Below are 17016 nucleotides of genomic sequence, written 5' to 3'. Positions count from 1 at the left end.
AGAATAATGGGAACTGTCATGCCTGTAGCAATCTCACTGTAGAAGTGGTGTCTAAGCAAGGTCCGCCGAGAGACAGCCCCCAACTGAAGCATACATTCTGCCCTCACTTGCAGTCAGCCCAAAGGAGGAGACTTAACACATCAGGGAGCTTGCCGGATTATCAGATCAACTAATCAATAGCATTGACAATATTCCTGCCTAAAAGCATAGGTGGGGGGAGCAGTAAGTGAGGCACCAAAGCAGACAGAATCTTTGCCAATACATTACCTTGGACCTTTGACTTCTGCCAAGGGCCCTAGAGGCATGGGACTTTTCTTCCCAAGACCTGGGATTTTCTGCCTAAGTGACTTTGACCTGCTTGAGCTGAGTCAATTGCATCCTTCACCAGCGATGGGTACCGGGGACGTTCGCAAATGGCGCAGACCCAGTCTCCCAGGCATCGGAAGCACCGTGTCGGGTCATGCCACTACCGGCTCCCGGCAGCCCTCCCTCCCGGCCTCTGTAAATCTCAGCTGTGTGTGTGCAACATCGCTGGGCTCAGTGGAATACAAATGGCTTCTCCATGTACCTGGATGGCTCCTGAGACTTGAGCCACCTGAAGAGTTCTCTTCCCTCCGTGTGACCTACACCTGGAGGCTCTGAAAAGACATTCTGGCCCCTCTCAGCTCACTGAATTTAATGCTCCAGAAAGTAACCAGATTTCATCACTGAGAATGAAGCTAACTCAGAGAGACAAAGGAAATACACTCTTCATGTTCCCACATCTATAAAAGAGCATTCGGGGCTATTCAAAACCCAACTCATTAAATCCACGCCAAAAATGCTCTGTGGAGTTTGAGCATCTCCCCCAAACTGCTGCTTCTGTTATAGCATTGTAGATCCTAGCCCTTAAATATCAAGCTGAACCCTAAACTGAGAAACACAGTTGTAGCTGGTAAAGCCTAAAGCAGGACCATCAAGAGAAGAGGACTTAACAAATAAGTATCTGCTATGGATTAGTTGGCTTCCCTGGTGGCTTAGATGGGAAAGAATCTACCTGCAGTGCAGGAGACCCCGGTTCAATCCCTGGGTAGGGAAGAGTCCCTGGAAAAGGAAAGGGCAACCTGCTCCAGTATTCTTGCCTGGGGAATCCCATGGACAGAGTAGCCTGCCAGGCTATAATTCATGGGGTTGTAAAGAGTTGGGCACATCTGAGCGACTAACACTACTACTATGGATTAGTTACTTGATTTAACTTAAATTTTTTTTTATTGAGTCATAATTTATATACCATACAATTCACTTGCTTTACTTGCAGAATTCAATGATAGTTCCCCGACCAGGGATGGAACCCAAGCCCTCAAGATTTTAAATGCAAGTCTTAACTGATGAACTGCCAGGGCAAGTTCTGGGTTTAATTTTCTTAACTCTGCATAATCATTTAAAGTTTACTGATGAAGAAACTGAGACTTAAGACAAAGCGATTACGTAACTTGTCCAAAGACACGGAGCTTCTCCAAGGAAAGACTGGGATTCAAACTCAGGTTTGGCAGGCTCCAAACCACTACCCCAAACTCTGAGTACCATCGAATGTTGCTTCATTTCTACCAGAGGGACAAAAGACAGCGTAGCAGACACAGTAAAGGCTAAGAGAGGAAATGTCACTCCTTCAAACTTCCAGACTCCCAGGGAATGAGAGGCACGCCTTGGAAGGGATACTGCTTTTGGCATTTGTTCTGATCTCCACCAGGACACAGAATGGGGGTGTAAACATGGGACCCCAAGAGGTAAAATGCAGGATTTCTGTGAACACAGGGCCCGCATGGTCCACATCCGTACCAGGCACTGGGCTCTCTTACCCATGACAAAGCCAAGGTTTTCTAAAATGGGCAGATTATTGTAGTCTGCCTGGCTGTGCTGTAACTATTTCAAGGACTATTAAATTAAACCCTGGAGACAGTTTCCCTTAAGATAAAGAGCATGCTTTTTATTGTGCCATCAAAGGAGACCAGAAAACCTGAAGCTTTCAGCTTTAAAGACAACATAATGAGATCAGAGATTTTGCTTGCAAAGAAATTAACTTTCGGTTAATTAATGAAAGTAACCTTAAACAGCGGGCGTGTTGCCAACAACCAGGACACTATAATAAAAAGGAGGCGGGGAGATAATGGGCTGCTTTCAAGGGGCCAGGGCTCAGCAGCCCAGAAAAGAAATTTGATGAGGATGCTGCTTGTAAATTTGATCTCAAATTCTTAAGATGAACAAATAATAGTCTTATCTGTAATAAAGTCAGCTACAAATGCTTTCTTTTCACCCATAATTTTCTGTTCAATTTAGATAGAAGATTTAATTAGATGCTGGTGAAACACTAGTTATTTAATAAAACTCTTAATCAAAATCTAATCGATGGTACATAGAAACCACTGTAACATAATCACAATTTTAAAAAAATACATTTTAGAGTATTCACTTTTTACAATTAAGAAAATCTGTGGATGCAATATATTCTGTTTCCTGCTCAAGGCAGGAGCTAAGAAGACAAACCCAATTTAAAAAGAGCCCCCAAACTGCAACCCTTTCTCCCTTCTCATAAAGTTTGCTTTTAAAGATTTTCTTTTGTCCGTTGCAACCAAAAGAGGCCCTTGAGCCAAAATGAAGAATGATCCCTCCCACCTCATAAAGTTTTCAAACTAAAATTTGCTTATCATGAGAAACTGACTTTTAAGAATTTCTAAAATTGGCTGAGAAACAACATGGGCCCCTCAATCTGTTAAATTCAATTGTAGTTTTGCCATTATAGACTATGGGAATCCTGAAATTCCCCAAGAGTATGATAATGGATCAAGAGTGACATAGCATACATGAAGGTGATGCTAAAGATACTGAGAGTATATGCCTAAGCTTCTAAGTACTTTAACCAGATGCAGAATTGCGAACTAAACATCCTGGGCACCTCCCAGATTTCACTCAATATGGTGATTTTTCGAGGTCACATTTCCTACATAAACTTTAAAACAATTGATTTATTTATCTCTGGCTGCACTGGGTCTTTGTTGTTGCAAGTGGGCTTTTTCTTATCGCGGTGAGTAGAGGCTACTCTCTAACTGCTACGATGTACGGGGCTTCTCATGCAGTGCCTTCTCTTGGTGCAGGGCGCAGTCTTCAGGCACAGGAGTTCAGCAGTCGTGGCGCACGTTCTTAGTTGCCCTGGGGCATGTGGGATCTTACTGGACCAGGGGCTGAACTTGTGCCCCTTGCATTGGCAGGATTCTCAACCAATGGACCAGTGAAGTCTCCTACATATAACTTTTATATTTGTGGGAATGTCGGTTTCCATGTGAAGTTGCTCTGCTCTCAGCCTCTGAAGCAAGAATGGCAAAATTTTTGTAACGTTGGTCATCTGCGTTCTACAGATCAGTGAAAGGAGCTGGAGAGCTTGGAGGCAGAGACACTGCCCTTGACTCAACAGTTCAAATTCTATTTCCTATATGCCGTGTCTCTTTCCTTGACATTGCATAACTCTGACTGAAATAATTTCCTAGACTCACGGACTGGGGGTGGAATTTAACTTAGTAGAAGCGATAACTCCCCTGGCCCAAGATGCTAGTGGAAATCAGTCTGCTTTCTGCTAATGTCTTTAACTGACCCAGCACTGAAACTCACAAGCCTGTGAAGTGAACTCTCTGTGTCCTTGGCTGTGGCCATGTGGTGTCTCTGCTCGTGTCTGATTTGAGAAGGTCGCTGTTTAATGCATCTGGATGTTGCGATCATCCAGATTTAATCATCAGGATGGGGGTTCCAGTGGCTTCCGCTATATATAAATTTAAATAATGGCCCCTCCCCTTTTGAAGGAAGGAAAGTCCATAGAATTTGCCCATCTGTTCCATGGGGCTGTTCATTCTGACTTTCTGATTAGATATCTCCTACTATCCAGGGCACGCTGTAATCTCCGAACAATGCTGCAGTGTTTGGGGGCATCTGATGATTTATAGCGCTCGTTATTTTTGGTTCAAATCTGCTGCCTCTTTGGCTACTGACCCGAGGGCAGGGCATGGCATGGACTGAACATGGTCAGAGCTTATTTCAATCCACTGTGCACAAGAGGCGGCCAGTGTGTGTGGTGGTGGGGTGACTATTGAGCACTCTGGGGCCACGCAGTCTCTCAAGAATGTGTCCTGAGTGGGTGTCAGGCTGGATCTCATTTCTGTGTCTGCCATGCCGATACCTGCATGGCTGGCTCAGCCACTAGTGCGAGCCCAGTCCCAGACTGGGCTGGAGGACAATAGAAATTGGGGACCTGCCACAAGGTTCCTGGAAAATGGAATGCGGACACGATCTGAAATAAGATCTCATTGCCTCCTTTGGGAAGGCGGGGCTTAAGACAGCCCCGGGAGCCCCTCTGCCTGTATCTCTTTCCAGTGGGAGCTATGTTCCATCAGTCACCTCCCCTCCCTCCCCTCTACACACTGACTTCTTCTCTGTCTCATTGCCATACCCAGGGACAAGAGACACATTCTTTTGTTGAAAAAAAAAAAAAAAAGAAGTGTTGATGTGCTTCCAGGTCTGAAAAGCAAAATAGGAGAAAGAAAAATCCCAACCCCCTTTTTTGGGAGAAAGCACAGAGGCCGTCTCTGAAGCTTTCTTAAATATTAACATTATAATGAGAAGACATGGGGTTTAGCTCCACTTGTGGGTTTTACACAACATCCTGCCCCAACAGGATCTTTTGAGGCCCCGTGATGCCTCCGAGCACGAGCTGTTCTTCCAGAGGGATGTTGACTTTTGTGGTCTATTAAGCAAGCAATGCATAAGTCAAAGTATATTCTTGCAGGAGAACGCTGACGCAAGCGCTCCAGGGCCAAACTGTCTGAGTTGGTCCCTTCTCTCCTGGGCTTTTGCTAAAGAGAAGTTTCCATAATGGGACAAGGGCGGTGGCCAGCTTTGGTGTTCAAACAATTATTGACCAGGTGACAAAAACCATGGAAGGAGACTGTTATCTCTGTGTTCCTGGGGAAGCCACCGAAGCTCCTGGGTGGTGCGTGGCATTCAAGGCAACCTGGCTCTGGTGTCCTAGCATAGTGAACAGAGGCCCCACACCACTGGGCAGCTGAGGCTCACTGGTTGAGACCCTGAGCTCTGAAGTCCAAGAGAGGCATGGGGTGGAGCCCTGACTGTATGACTGAACTTGGGAAAATGACAAAATCTTGCTGCGCATCCTTATCCATAAATGGGGAAGTAAAAATCCATTTCATGGCACTGCTGGGAAGACTGCCCAAGGTCACAGCTGTGAAGGGTAGGGTAGCCCAAGGCCTGGCACAGAGTCATGAGCTCAACAGATGACAGCTACTGTTCTTAGTGTAATGTCTTCCCTGGTGCTTGGTGACTGCAAGTGTTAGTGGAAGTGTTACCGTTCAGTTGTGTCTGACTCTTTGTGACCCCATAGACTGTAGGTAGCCCACCAGGCTCCTCTGTCCATGGGATTCTCCAGGCAAGAATACTGGAGTGGGTTGCCATGCCCTTCTCCAGGGGATCTTCCCAACCCAGGGATCGAACCCACGTCTCCTGCATTACAGGCAGATCCTTTACTGTTTGAGCCACCTGGGAAGCCCTGGTGACTGCAGACTGTGACAGTTTCTGTGACAGTTATTCCATCATGGTCTTTTTTTAAATTATTTTATTTGTATGTATTTGGCTGTGTTGGCCTTGGCTGCAGCACTCGGGATCCTTCGCTGAGGTACACAGCCCTCTAGTTGTGGCGCATGCACTCCCTGGCTGCATGCAACCAGCTGGACTTAGTTGCTCCGTGGCATGTGGGAACTTAGTTCCTCAGCCAGGGATTGAACCCACATCCCCTGCATCGCAAGGAGGATTCTTAACCACTGGACCACCGGAGAAGTCCCCATCACTGTCTTTAAGTCAAGAGATGCCTCTCCTTTCGTCCTGAATGTGATGCTTAGCCCTCTCTAGTATTCCAAGGCATGACCTCACTATGGTTGGCGTCGCGTGAGGACGGCAGCAACGGCATAAGGCTCTGGTGCAGAGCTGACAAAATGGTGGCTCAAGGGTGACATTTTGCTCCCAAATATTTATTGTGGCCCCAATAGTTTTGGCTTTTATACTTTTTTTTTTTTTAAGAAGTGAATCAGTTATTTTTTGAAAAAGAAAAAGAAATCTAGAGATTTTGCTCAAACAGTCAGATGTTTGGCTTTGCTTAAAAAACTGAAAGACGTGCTTATCTGGGTCAATATCCTCCCAGGATGATAACTAGGGGGAGCTGAGTACTGGCTGTCCCCTTTAGACAGGACACACGTGCTCCAGTGTGAATCAAATCCCACCTCTCCACGCTCGGCCTGCTTCATTCATCTCTGTTATGTTCTGCTCCAGCTCACTGGGCTGTAAAAGGGCCAACCCCTGTCTGTGGCCATGCACCATCCGCTGGTTGTCTCGTGTCTGCTAGGATGCTGCCATTTTGCTTTCTGAACTCTCAGTTCAGAAGGGCCTTGGCTGAGGAGGGCTTCCTTGTTGTCTCCTGAGTTGCCTCACTCCACAGGAGTTCCTTGGTGGGCTCTGCATGTTTTGCCCAGGGTGACCATCAACAAACAGCCCGTCCCTCACTTATTTTCATTCCCTAACTCTAGGTAACAGGCAAATTTGGCCCTGGAGTACAGAATGAAGCAGGGCAAAGGCTAATAGAGTTTTGCCAAGAGAACATACCGGTCATAGCAAATACCCTCTTCCAACAACACAAGAGAAGACTCTACACGTGGACTCACCAGATGGTCAATATCAAAATCAGATTGATTACATTCTTTGCAGCCAAAGATGGAGAAGCTCTATACAGTCAGCAAAAGCAAGACCAGGAGCTGACTGTGGCTCAGATCATGAACTCCTTATTGCCAAATTCAGACTTAAATTGAAGAAAGTAGAGAAAACCATTAGACCATCCAGGTATGACCTAAATTAAATCCCTAATTATACAGTGGAAGTGAGAAATAGATTTAAGGGACTAGATCTGATAGACAGAGTGCCTGAAGAACTATGGACGGAGGTTTGTGACATTGTATAGGAGACAGGGATCAAGACCACCACCAAGAAAAAGAAATGCAAAAAAGCAAAATGGCTGTCTGAGGAGGCCTTACAAATAGCTGTGAAAGAAAGGAAGCAAAAAGCAAAGGAGAAAAGGAAAGATATACCCATTTAAATGCAGAGTTCCAAAGAATAGCAAGGAGAGATAAGAAAGCCTTCCTCAGCGATCAATGCAAAGAAATAGAGGAAAACAATAGAATGGGAAATACTAGAGATCTCTTCAAGAAAATTAGAGATATCAAGGGAGCATTCCATGCAAAGATGGGCACAATAAAGAACAGAAACGGTATGGACCTAACCGAAGCAGAAGATATTAAGAAGAGGTGGCAAGAATACACAGAACTGTACAAAAAAGATCTTCACGACCCAGATAATCATGATGGTGTGATCACTCACCTAGAGCCAGACATCCTGGAATGTGAAGTCAAGTGGGCCTTAGAAAGTATCACTATGAACAAAGCTAGTGGAGGTGATGGAATTCCAGTTGAGCTATTTCAAATCCTGGAAGATGATGCTGTGAAAGTGCTGCACTCAATATGCCAGCAAATTTGGAAAACTCAGCAGTGGCCACAGGCCTGGAAAAGGTCAGTTTTCATTCCAATCCCAAAGAAGGGCAATGCCAAAGAATGCTCAAACTACCACACAATTGCATGTATCTCACATGCTAGTAAAGTAATGCTCAAAATTCTCCAAGCCAGGCTTCAGCAATACGTGAACCATGAACTTCCAGATGTTCAAGCTGGTTTTAGAAAAGGCAGAGGAAACAGAGATCAAATTGCCAACATCTGGTGGATCATCGAAAAAGCAAGAGAGTTCTAGAAAAATATCTATTTCTGCTTTACAGACTATGCCAAAGCCTTTGACTGTGTGGATGACAATAAACTGTGGAAAATTCTGAAAGAGATGGGAATACCAGACCACCTGACCTGCCTCTTGAGAAATCTGTATGTAGGTCAGGAAGCAACAGTTAGAACTGGACATGGAACAATAGACTGGTTCCAAATCGGGAAAGGAGTATATCAAGGCTGTATATTGTCACTCTGCTTATTTAACTTATATGCAGAGTACATCATGAGAAATGCTGGGCTGGATGAAGCACAAGCTGGAATCAAGATTGATGGGAGAAATATCAATAACCTCAGATATGCAGATAACATCACCCTTATGGCAGAAAGTGAAGAAGAACTTAAGAGCCTCTTGATGAAAGTGAAAGAGGAGAGTGAAAAAGTTGAGCTTAAAGCTCAACATTCAGAAAAATAAGATCATGGCATCTGCTCCCATCACATAATGGCAAATCAATGGGGAAACAGTGGAAACAGTGGCAGATTTTATTTTGGGGGGCTCCAAAATCACTGCAGATGGTGATTGCAGCCATGAAATTAAAAGACACGTACTCTTTGGAAGGAAAGTTATGTCCAACCTAGACAGCATATTAAAAAGCAAAGACATCACTTTACCAACAAAGGTCCATCTAGTCAGAGCTATGGTTTTTTCGGTAGTCATGTATGGATGTGAGAGTTGGGACTATAAAGAAAGCTGAGCGCTGAAGAATTGATGCTTTTGAACTGTGGTGCTGGAGAAGACTCTTGAAGAGTCCCTTGGACTGCAAGGAGATCCAACCAGTCTATCCTAAAAGAAATCAGTCCTGAATGTTCATTGGAAGGACTGATATTGAAGCTGAAACTCCAATACTTTGGCCAGCTGATGTGAAGAACTGATTCATTTGAAAAGTCCCTGATGCTCGGAAAGACTGAAGGCAGGAGGAGAAGGGGACGACAGAGGATGAGATGGTTGGATGGCATCACTGACTCAATGGACATGAGTTTGAGTAAACTCCAAGAGTTGATGGATGGGGAGGGCTGGCATGCTGCAGTCCATGGGGTTGCAAAGAGTCAGACACAACTAAGCAAACTGAACTGAACTGAACTGAACTGAACTCTAGGTAAACTGATGGACATGTCTCCTTCTGTGATAGCATTCCTGGCTTCACTTGGGGGCCAGTTTAGATGCAAAGAATATCAGGCGATATCAGATCACAAAGTCCAGAATCAAGTTCTTTTTGGGTCTGGTCATCCTGTGCCTATGTTTCCTTATCATTATTGATTATGTCAACAGGCACTGAATTCACTGTAGTAGCGTCAGTCACTCAGCGTGTCCAACCCTTAGCCACCCCATGGACTATAGCCTGCTAGGCTTCTCTGTCCATGGAATTCTCCAGGCAAGAATACTGGAGTGGGTAGCCATCCCCTTCTCCAGGGACTGAATTCACTCGGTACTCATAAACACTACCCCATCTCCAGGGACGTGCTTAGCATATGTGACAGCTGCAGCAAATCATTTTTCATACCCCTTGCCTCTATATCATAACATTTTCTCAATAATTAGCATATTATAATCAGTAATAATATTTTCCTTGATTTAGTCTTCAATTTCAAATAATCAATGAACAATTAAAGAATTTATTTAACTTCAAATTATGATTCAAATTCAATAAAATATTTTACATAGGGAAGTAAAAGTTTCATTTACCAAATAACAACTGTTACAGAGAGATTTGTCAACTGTTTCACAGCTTTAAATTTTAAACAAAAAACAAAAGCTTCAAGTGGTCACATGGTATGGAAGAGTTGAAGCACCCCAATTGTTTTTTGGTCTTGCTGATCACTGTTTATTTCCCATTTACTGTTCAGATGCAGGAATATGGCAAGCATGGTGGCTGGAGATATACACCACACTCGAAGCACGGTTCAATCATTTCCAAATGGTGATGAACTTACTCTTGAGATGAATGGGTACAGTTGAGTATGTATGTGTCAGTTGCTGACTGCACAAATTCTCTCGAGTGGATGTCTATGCCAAATACAATGTTTCTTAAACGATGCCTTACTAAAAAGTGCTAATCTGAAGCTTGAACACACATAAGTAAACTTCACGAGTAATTCAGAAATTGGATGGATGTTAGACCAACACAAGATTTCTTTAGAGAGGAATGCGTATTCCATCATGGCTGTTGTTTAGAACTGACAGAGAATGGTGATAACGAAAGGCACATAGACTCTTGTCTCTTTTGTTACAACCTTCTATAAACAATGCAGCCCTTTCCTGCCAGCATAGAAGGAAGGGTTCTGAGAGGGAGAGATGGGGTGGACTCTTCCCACTGCCCCACCCTTGCTATGTCACTGCCCAGCTTTTACGTTGATTTCAGCTTTTCATGGTTAAGACATTCTGGTCCAGTTTCCAAGCACCTTTTGGCCTAGAACTTCAGTCGGAGCCTTTCCACTCAATCTGGATCCTTGATGCAACTGCCTGCCATTCTGGCCTCCGGACCTTGCTGGCCTCTTCCTTCGGACTCAGCTCCCCACACCCAACCCCTTATCTACCTCTATCCTGCTGTCTGCTTTTTTTCAGCTTACCATGCTTTGGCCCTTTCATGATTTCTCGAAAAATGAGCACTTGCCTGACCAAGGAGCCTTAATAAGTTTTCTGCCTTGTTTAGCTGAACTCTTGGAACAAATTCTGCTGTTGTTGCCTAAATCTCCATGTGACAACCATAGGATAAGCATCATTTTGATAGGAGTAGCCGTGGGGTGGGGTGCAGAGGGGGCTGCTAGGGATGCACACTTGGCCTTGAGTATGACTCACTGGTGGTGCTAACGACAACCTGCTCAAGGGCATGGATGTGTTACGAATGGCAGCCAAGCTTACCAATAACCAGGCTGAAAGAGGTGACAAGGCTGCAGATGCTGGGCTGGGTCTGGGATTTAATGCTTTATCTGACTCCATGCTATGTCTGCTGGGCTCCCAGAGGCAGCTTTGGCATCCGTGATGTCTATTTCTTAGGACAGTATGTTGCCTGATAGCAGAATTTATGGTCTTTAGTTCCAAGATGTCAATAAAATCACCTAGCCACGTGAGGGTTTTCTCCAGGACAGTCTAATATAGAATGCTTATCTTATTCAGGCACAACATCAGCTTTTAATATCCCACTAAATCTGCAAATCAATCCATGATTTTTAAGATTTCTTTGAGAGGAGGCTTAGGCAGCCTGCAGGTCCTTTATATATGCCGAAGATGACGATCAGTAACTTTATCAGAGAATCGCACATGTTAGTAACCACACAGGCCAGTTACTGGGAATTGTTTTTCTTTGCTTTTGCTTAAAATTCTGACCTATTACTATCAGAAACAAGAGCTTTCAAAAAGAGTAGTGGTTGTGTCTCATCTTTCTGAAAAACCAAGACAGAGTTTCAATACTTCATTCTAAATTCTTGGCATCCATTATTAACATATGTGTCTTTACTCATTTGTGCCAAGGACCAATAACCCCAGGCTTTCATCTCATTTCAAGTGAAATAATACAAAGGGAACATTTTAAGACATAGCTATGATAGGCTGAATGATGACTATGTTGTATTTATTTAGCCCGTAAAATCTAACAAAATATCAATATCCAATCAGACAGGCTGCCTAACTCCACGAGATAATTTGTATGTATATAACACATACATAGCACAATGTATACATATGTCACACATATATTCATAAACATGTACGTGTATATGAAATGCTTAGGATATAGACAAAGGGTTTATATCAATGTACCTGAAGAACAGTATTCAAATGATATTTTAAATGTTCTTTTCCATACATGCTTGCTTTCTGCAATTCAGATGTTGCCCAGTGCTGTATGGCTGTTCTACGTTTCTAGGAGGCGGTTTTGAAAAACCTCAGCCACCTTCAAAGATTTTTTAAAGTGATTCCTTTATTCTCATAAAGAGGAGAAAGGCAGGTTAATCATCTATTGACTCCTCAGTCTTATTACTGGCATAAAGCTCGGGCTTTAGTAAATTTCCGCTTTTTAGTTACCCAACATCAGCAGGAGGTGCAGATAAAGATTGAAAGATTAAGCTTTGTCACTCAAATGATAATTAAAAAGAGTATTTTAAACACACTGTAAATATACACAAGCCATCATAAAATCATCAAAACCCTGCCAGGGCTCACCACCTCCAGAGTATATAGATTATCAGGGAGAGGGATATTGATGTTAAGTCCTGCTTGTCTTGGAAGATTGTCATTAACTGTCCCAAGCCTGCACTCAGCCAGCCATCTGAGCTGGGGCAAGAAGGGGAATCCGGCTTCACACATTCTAGTAGCAGATGAGTAGGATTTGGGACAAGCAGTTTAATATGCATTTAATTGTCATCCTTTACTATCCCATTCCAAGATGCCTTCAAATATATTATTAATATTCCGAGCACTTAAAACAACAGAAATCAAGATTCTGTTGTCCTGCCTTTAAAACATAATTTCACATACAGGAAAGATTTGACTAGGGCAGATTAATTCCTACTAAACATTTCATTTATAACATGTCATAAAAAGACACATGAGCCCATGTATATTAGAAGCAAGCGGTAGCATCACCTTTCATAAAAAGAAAAGCTTGTCATCACAATCTTATTAGGATGTCATGCATTGTTAAACTGGTAAAATATTTCTGTATATTCCAATTAGTGCGACCATTTACTGGCACAGACATTACAGCGAAAACTATCTTCTTTCAAAAAAGTCCTTTCCACTGGGAACGAATCCTTTGTTTGACAATTCAGAGAACGTTATTTAGAGATTTTAATTGCTCAGTTGATCTGTGGCTGGATCTCAATAATCAAAACAATAAAATTGTTGGGTTTTTTCCTTTTTTTGACAACTGTAATAAAATGCTGGTAGTGTCCTGGGATAGTTAACTTGAGCTGGATTGACACTGTCAGATTCTTTCTCATATATCTTTTTTATCAGTGGCAAACAGCCATTTTATAAAAAGTAAGAAGTGCATGAACAACATTGCCATTATCAAGACATTCCAAATACAACTTAATGTCTTCATGAAGAATCCAACTGGACTATCTATAGCAATCTCATCTGATTATCTATGAAAAGGAGCCATAATTTTTAACTGAAAAGAAAACAATTCTTCATGTCAATTAGAAAAAGCCAAACACTTCGAAACGACTGGACAAATATTTTACAAAAGAAGACATGTAAATAACTTTAAATAGAAGAAAACATTTCTACCCCATTACTAATCAAAAAAATGTAAATGAAATCAAGGAGACACTGTTTTCCTAATCTGTCAAATTGAAAACACACACACACACACACACACACACACAGGCATGCTCACAAACTACTGGGGGAAGCTATATAATCAGTTCAACCTTTTGGAAGAATATTTTGGCAACATGTATCAGAAACTTTTAAAATGTGCATATTCTTTGACTCAGTAATTCAATTTCTAGTAATTTAAGGTGATAGAAACACACATAAATTGCAGCCAGGAATACTTATCCTGGTGTTTTATATAATACGAAAAAAAAAAAGGAATTAACCTAAGTGTTCAACAACAGGAGAAAAATGAAATGAATCCAGGATGTCTATACAAGGGAATTCTAGTTTCTATTAACAATCATGTTCTCAGGGAATATTTAAAGATATGAAAAACTGCTTATGATATAAGTGAAAAAAATTATAATTTTGCTTTAAAAAGTATATACATAACAACAAGGACCTGCTAAATAGCACAGGGAACTATATTCAGTATCTCATAAAAACCTATAATGGAGAAGAATTTGAAAAAGTGACTCACTTAACTGAATCACTGCATAACTGAATCACTCTGCTGCACACCTGAAACTAACACAATATCATAAAGCAATACTATTTCATTTGTTTAAAAAAAGTATATACATATGTATGTGTGTATTTTAAAAAGACTAGGAGATAATACACTAAAAAACATTCATAGTGGTTATCTCAAGGTGATGGGATTATAGGAGACATCTCTTTGCAGTTTTATATGTCTTTAAATTTAAAAAAGTGATTCAATAAAGTGAAGATTACATGCTTATTTAAAACATGCTCATGGAAAAAGCAAACTCAGAAATACTGTTTATTTTCAAATGTTCCCTACTCTATATTTGAAATAATTTCCCTTATGGAAAGTACACTTAGATCTAAATACATTTCTTTTCTGAAGAAGAGGAGTCTAGGGTATGTACCAATGGCAAACTTTACAGATACATGGAAATTAGGCATTTTTAAAATCTGACAAGGTTGGACCTGGATGTTAGGCTGGTCAGGCCGCAGAGTTTGTTCATTTTGCAATGTTATCGTGCTGGACGGAACGCAGGACACCCGAAACGTGACATCTGGTGCCAAGGGAGACTGAGCATTTGGATTCGCACAAACAACTGGCTGTCCTAAGAGTCCACGGGAGAAACAAACCAGCAGGGATGTGCACTTCATTCTGATTTTAAAATTCTATCAATGGGGAAATTTTTATTTTAAATATTCGTATTCAGAAGAAGAGTTTCTCTCAGCCATTATCACACCTTTCTCAACCCCCAAACACAAATACGCAGGGACATTGTGACTTCTTTTTTTCGGGGTCTGTGAAGCCCTGGCGTGAACTTAGGGACCACACCCACTACTGAAAGCCCAGGCCCAGCTTGACTGTGAAGATGATGACCATTACGACCTTGCTTAGGAGGTGAGATGTTTCACAGTCGCAGGATTTTCCACTCTGAGAGTGAAAATTCATTAATTTGCCAACTAAAGAGTCAGGGCAGAGAGAGATCCTCTTATCTTCTCTAACTTTATCTGCCTCCTGCCCAGCATCTGTGCTTCTGCTTTTTTTTTTTCTTTTCTGCTGGATTCCACTTGGGAAGAAAGGCCTCCTGATCCTCGAGAAGACCATCAATTCTGGTCTAATTTGAAGGATGGGGAGGAAGGGAATGCACAAGGAATGGAATAGAACATGATGAGAAGAAGAAAAATGTATATTGGGCAGGCCAACAGTTATTGATGGACTTCCACCTGCCAATGCACGGGCCGCAGGTTCAAGCCCTGGTCCAGGAAGATTCCACATGTCGTGGGGCAGCTAGGCTCGTCCACCACAATGACTGAAGCCTGCACGCCTAGAGCCTGTGTTCCACAAGTGAAGTCACCGCAATGAGAAGCCTGCCCACCGCAATGAAAGGTAGCCCCTGTTTGCAGCAACTAGAGAAAGCCTGCGTAGCTACAACAACCCAGCACAGCCAACAATAAATAACAAATAAATAAATAAATTTTTAAAGTCATTGGTCTATTGATTGAGCACTCACTATGTGGTGAGTGCTTTATCTCATTTGCATATTATCTCATTTGATTTTGCACATCACAGAACTCCAAACTACAGCCTTGTAAAGTCCTTCTGTCCTCAAACTCCAGCTAGGATAATTCATTATGACCATCAATATTAAGGCATGTTTCAAAACACTAAGTTTAAGAACTAGCTCAGCTGCGGATTTCTTCATTTTTAATACCAGGGGATGGTTTAGAGTCTAGACAGAAGGTAAAAGTGGCCAGCTCTTCTTTCTGAACTACAAAGATGGGTTGTTGTTGCTAAGTCATGTTTGATTTTTGCGACCCTGTGGACTGTGGCCTGCCAGGCTCCTCTGTCCATGGGATTTCCCAGGCAAGAATACTAGTGTGGGTCGCCATTTCCTCCTCCAGGGGATCTTCCCAGATGAGGGATCGAACCTGTGCCTTCTGCACTGGCAGGTGAATTCTTTACCACTGTACCACCAGGGAACCCTGAAGATGGGGACGCTCCTCTAAAACAGGAAACCCATTGTGTGGTACCAGTAGCCAGTCTGGCGAGGAGGCGGATTAACATTGGGGGAGGGGCACAGAGCTGCAGCCTGGGCAAGGGAAGACGGAACATCTCGTCCCTGAGCCATGCCTCGCTCACACCGCTCACACCGAGATTTCTGAGACTGCTTTTGTTCCAAAGCTTAAATTTTCAAATGCAAAGCAGAATCTGCCATTCCTATCCTCCTCTCAAGCCTATGAGCCGCACCGCCGCCCCCCCCGCCCCACCTCCTCAGATCCCCAGCTCGCTAAGAGGCTGCATTTATAAATGACTAGAAGCAATGCTTTATGCTTGGCCACCCCTCCAGCAGCAGACAACTGGCTTTCTCCGCGGTGTTCAGCGAGCCCCACCGAGCCACTGCCAGTGCCTCATTAGAACGCAAGACACTCCCGCCGGCCCTGGGCGTTGGATGCTAGCCGCCTGTGGTCCGCATCTGTAGTCATGACAGCCGGCCCAGACTGTTGCCTTCCACTGAAGACCGAGTACATGATCCACTGCAGTTAATCAATAGGATAATGGAATGAATCAATAGGAAAGATTTTTAGAAGGTCTTAATTAAAGAAACACTTGCAGATACAAATGATGTCTTCAATCTATTGATAGTGCCAAGGTGAAGGGTTAAACACAAACAAAACCATCAACTTTATTTTGCCAGCATGCCTTCCACGGGAGAACAACCCAGTAGCCTCCTGGCCCCAGGGTCGGCCCATTAATCAGTCCCTTGTCAATTTCACGGCCACACTGTATGGGAAAATCAGGCTATGATCAAAAATTTTAATTACTAAACAGCGGCTCAAAACAACAATGAAAAATAGATCCGCACACACCCTGGCTGGCTTTCCTTGGCCCCTAAAGTGGGAGCAGCCTTCTCCATAAAAACCAGATCTGCACACAAACTCCACTTCTGATGGGATGCACCAAATTAGAATAATTAAAGTCTAAATTGATGGATCCCATTTAGGCAGGGGAATTCTCCAGTGGGCCTTCTGCTCAAACATGTTACATCAATATTTTTGATTCCCTAGACACCCCTGCAGTAGGTACTGGTTTAAAGAGACATCAATCTCTGATGTCAGCATTTATCTAATGAACCTTCAAAAATCAATGTCCAGGATGGCCTGTTACATGCCGGCACCCCATTTGTCCACTCTCCCTAGCCTCACCGGCGAGAACTTGAAGCCCTGATAAAGAGGACACATGGGCTCGAGTGGTCAGGCGGGATGGTTAGACCAGAAGAGGCTGGGAGCCTATACTCAGTT

General features: G+C 43.0%; 1 protein-coding gene across 4 annotated transcripts in view; it reads right to left on the bottom strand.

Annotated features, from left to right (window-relative positions):
• FTO (FTO alpha-ketoglutarate dependent dioxygenase) overlaps positions 1-17016 on the bottom strand; it is a 424275-nt gene that overhangs the window by 27766 nt on the left and 379493 nt on the right. The gene's annotated exons all lie outside the window — the stretch shown is intronic.

This window comes from Bos indicus, chromosome 18, assembly GCF_029378745.1.
Source record: "Bos indicus isolate NIAB-ARS_2022 breed Sahiwal x Tharparkar chromosome 18, NIAB-ARS_B.indTharparkar_mat_pri_1.0, whole genome shotgun sequence".
In the NCBI taxonomy this organism is placed as follows: Eukaryota; Metazoa; Chordata; class Mammalia; order Artiodactyla; family Bovidae; genus Bos; species Bos indicus.
The sequence above is the reverse complement of the archived record's forward strand: the minus strand, read 5'-3'. Positions and strand labels throughout refer to the sequence as shown.